The sequence below is a fragment of the Akebia trifoliata genome, chromosome 2 (genome assembly GCF_017979445.1).
Source record: "Akebia trifoliata isolate Shusen 1 chromosome 2, ASM1797944v1, whole genome shotgun sequence".
NCBI lineage: Eukaryota > Viridiplantae > Streptophyta > Magnoliopsida > Ranunculales > Lardizabalaceae > Akebia > Akebia trifoliata.
This window is the reverse complement of record NC_141376.1, coordinates 4,379,163-4,383,787: the sequence shown is the minus strand read 5'-3', so window position 1 is coordinate 4,383,787 and position 4,625 is coordinate 4,379,163. Positions and strand designations below refer to the sequence as shown.

Here is a 4,625-nt window from a genome sequence, read left to right as displayed (position 1 = left end):
TTATTTTTATTCTCAAAACTGGTTATTTTTAACATAATTAGTAAAAAAATTTACATTCATCTTCAATCTATTGAATTTGCCTCAACCTTCATATAGGTTGGTTGTTTTTTAGAAGAAGACGAGGGCATTTAGGTAATTTTTTCAATCAATGATACACAATCTAAGTCAAGGGGGGCGTATCATCAATTTGTAAACATAGGGTGTATCTCAAATATTCGCAAAAATGTGAGGTGTATTTCTAAATTCCCTTTGACTTAAACCAGATCGGACGGGCGACGGCTCGTCCTAAGTCGAGGCGACACGAAAAACCGGGTTTGAAAACCATGCCTCGATGTCGATGCCCCCGACTTCATGAGTGACAACTCAGTGTCTTTGTTCGCCACAGAGCTCGACTCATCGTTCGATCTTGAAATCCGATTCTTCATTCATCGATATGTAATTCCTGAATTATTCCAATCTGCAACCAGATCTGCTACCAAAAACCAAATTCCCGAAACTCAACCCCTCAATAATCTTTGAATTTTTCTGAAATTAAAGGATCGTTTAGTTCTGTTTGAAGATCGGAGGAGGCTTCGATCTAAGAATGATCTCTCGTTCAAACCTCATCGATCAACTAAGAGATGACCTGATTCGATCCCAGAACAAGTGGGCAAAGCTTACTATCTTCTCTCCCAAACCCCAATTAGTAACCAGGTATAAATTCCATTATTTTCATTTATTTCGAATTTTTTAATTTCTCTTGTTAAGTTGGGCTTAATTAAGATTGCTTTGTTCGCTTAATTTTGGTTTTCTTGCTCTCATTTGGAAATTTGAACTTATTTAATTTATTTTTTTTCTTATTTTACGTTTGGCGTATGGATTGTATCGGTTAATGGGTCATTTGAAATTCTGAATTTTATGGAGACATTTTTTCCCCCCTCAATTCTGGGAAATTGGTTGTATTGGGTTTATGGCGTCTCACACTCATCACAACTATTAGGGGTCAGAAACATACTTCTTGTTTCACCATTGTTCTACAATTTTCATTTTTTTAGTAAGTATAGATTTTATTGCAAATGGAAGAGAAACTGTAGAGAAAGCTATCCCTATGTGCATCTAATTCCTTTTCTCAACCCAAAGTTGTCAATCCTTATTGACCCTATAGGTTTTAACTGGTTATCCTAAATTTTCAGTGAGTTTCCTTTACATTTCACACTGGAAATTTTGGTACTATTGGGCTACTGTTCTTCATATGGTTGATTTAGAAATAATGTGTTTGGCCACATAAAATCTCTTCCCGCCTCTAATAACTTTCAATGGATAATTGATTGCAGTGCAAAGCATCACATTGAAGGTTTTCTACCTTATAGTCTATATTCATTTCTAGGTAGTTTTTTTTTTAAATTAAAAAAAACCCTTTTTATTGGTGGTTATCATGTTCCAAACATCCATCTTTGCTTGAAGTCGGCTATTGCTAGATCATTATCATTGCGTGGCTTATACCAACCACCCGGGATTCCCCCAATAAACAACTTTCTCGGGTGAGATGCATCAACTCACATAGTATTATATATGCATAGAGAAATCAATGTTATAGAAGAAGAAAATGTAGCATAGAGGTTTCTTCACGAGGGTTCTTCACAATTCACCATCTTTCCACAATTTTTACATTATTCTCTTTATACCATACATGATGGCCTTTGGGGCTTTTTTTCTCCCCTTTCTCTGATAGGAAAAAGGTCTCCTTAAATAGATTTTTTTTTAAAAAAATCAGTCCTGAAAAGGAAGACGATACTTCCCAATAATCAAGGAATGTAATTGTCTAATAGTCAAGGATTGAAATTATAGTAATTCCCCTATTAATTAGGGGTTCTTTCCATCTCAGTATAGGATTCCATTCCAAGTTAGTTATGGTCCAATTCAAACATTTCCTCGTTAATCATGTCACACAGCATCTTAGATTTGGGAGGTGCAGATCACTAGGCCTTAGGGTGCATGTTTAGACTTGCGTAGGATACGTGCTAGCCAATTCATTTTTGTTTCCATGTGTCTGATCCAAATTAAACGATTTTTTGCTCATATGGATATCATGAATCCTTTTAACTCTCTTTGACTTTTACCAATTGCATCATCATGAAACTTGAAGTTATTTATTTCTATATGTTATGTTATTTGTTTAAAATTTCAGGCATGTGGGGCTTACACCTTTACCTTGAGGCTTACACCTCGGAGATTAGCTAGTTGAGCACCTCGCCTTGGTGTCTGAAAACATAGGTATAGGGAGAATATCAAGAACCTAAAATCTCTCATTTTTCCATGACAAGTTCTTAAAAGTAATCTAAATCAAGTCAGGCTAGCTGACAATTGTTTCCTATAAGGTGAGAGAACATATTCCAATAGGCAATAAACTAAGAGAAAGTCAATTGAAATGTTTTAGGCATGTTCAACGAAGGCCAGTTACAATCCCAATTAGAAAGAATATGCAAATTGCAAGTTTTAAAATAGCAAGAGGAAGACCCTAAAGACATGGATTGAGATATTCAAAGCGACATAGCGAATACGAGCACACTCAATACAAAAAAGACATGGATCTGGACAAAATTGAATGGAGGAACAAGTTTCATTCAGCCGCCTAAATCTTTGGGTAAGCTTCAATGATGATGATGATTTCGACAGTGGCCCACTTAACAATCAGGGTTGTTTGGGGATTGGTGGAGTTCATCTTGGAGTTAAGAATTCTTTAATGACTAGGAAGCTCAATCTCATGGAAGGCCATCACTACTCATCCATTTAGTCTTCTTATTGACAGGGGAGTGCTTGTGATCCAAGAAACAACGGATGATTCAATATTTAATAACGTCCTTAAAACTTTTTTTTTTTTTTTCGTTCCATCTTTTTTTCAAGGCAAAATAAGTTTAAAAACCCAGGATAAACTAGCGAGTATTGGAAATTTTACATCATTATTGTAGTTGGATTATCTACTTTCCATATAAATCTCTTTATGGTGCTTGTTTCTCTTAGCAATGAATTACCTGCAACTCAAAACTTAAATAGGAAACTGGGGGTGAGTCTTGTTGTTAATATCTGAATTCGCACTCTATGTACTTTGATAACCACAAAAAAGCAAGTGTTTTTCTCTTAAGCATTTAATGAACCTAATACTTCATGTTTTGAGTCTCTCTTGTAAATACTAGGATTTGTTATGGGTTTCTGAAATGATTGTTAAATTTCAAATCAGACCATGTAGTTCTTTGTTTAAAAATTTTCAGGAGCACTTACCTTTACATTCTACCCATCTTTTAATGGACACGCTTTCTCAATCCCAACATCTCATACTCGCTTTATTGCATTTGCTTCCTGAACGGAAATTTTAGAACTGAGCTCTATCACTGTCTATACATCAGCCTTTGATTTGTGTAAATTATAACAAACTGTTTATATACTTGTGTTCCCCCATTAAATATAGAAACTTTCATTGACTTTGATGCAGGGCTGATGAAATTGTGGCTCGGTTATTGGCCTTACTGTTTAGCATGCTTGTAACATCCTCATATGTAACACTCTACTTCAGATGGTTTCGGTTCTCGATTTTCATTATATGCCTTGGTATCCTTCTTCCTATATGCCTGAAAATATCTCGGCATAGGAAATTGGCAAGGAAAAGGGAGAGAAGATTACTGTTACCGCTATCCATGTGAACATCTACAGAAGATTATTACTTGCTCTTGGTTATTTTATCGCTTATATGAGAGCACTTGTGTCCAATATTGGTCAGTCCATGGCTCATGATCTCATAGTAGATGGTATGGTTTAGCTGTGAGAGTCTGTGATGTCATGTAGACTCTATACTTGTGACCTAGAGCTCAATTTTTACTAACTGTATTCTTTCTCTTGGTTTGTACGAAATACACCCCGGTTTTAAACTGGGCAGTACACCCACCCAAATGGGTTTTCTTTGAAACGAGTTGTTAGATGTATTTTATCAAGTGTTGGACAAACGTGTGGCTCTTGATGGAATTGAGAATTAAGAACACAACAAATTAATAAACTTGTAGGAACATCAGTTGAACTGGCATAATTTGATTTTTTTTTTTTTTTAACAATACTTTTGGTCATGCATCCTCTTCTGTGACCCTTCTATTTTAATTGCTACATAACAGGACTCAACCCTTGTTAGTAATCTCCCGTATGATTCTTGAAAAATTCACGAATTTTTTAATTTTTTCAATGAAAGTATTCTTCTCCAGATTATTGAACTATTATGAATAATTCATGGATTTTAAGTTTGAAAAAAATAAAACCTGTTTTTTAACAAATTTTTATAAAATTCAGTGAAAAAAAAAATGCTATAACTTGTTGTATGCTGTAAAGTGTAGACTTGTAAATTGTGAATTGTACACAAGTTGACGTTGAAGCGGCTATGCTTCAAAATTTTGGAGGAATCCACCTTTTTTCATGACAGATGTTTTTTTTATCTTAAAAATAATAATGACACGACCCTCTACATTTATTGAGATTACATCTTAATTTTTCAAATTGATTATTTGTTCCTTGGCTTCGAGCTTCTTTAAAAAATCAACAAAACAATAACCTCAATATCCTCATTATCACCACCATCATTATTACCATCACCATCAACATCACTA

General features: G+C 34.7%; 1 long non-coding RNA gene across 1 annotated transcript; it reads left to right on the top strand.

Moving 5' to 3' along the window:
- LOC147408937 (uncharacterized) lies at positions 1–3,977 on the top strand. Its single transcript, XR_015172144.1, has 2 exons — positions 1–693; positions 3,470–3,977. It is a non-coding gene; the product is annotated as an uncharacterized LOC147408937 (long non-coding RNA).
- The last annotated feature ends 648 nt before the right edge of the window (positions 3,978–4,625 follow it).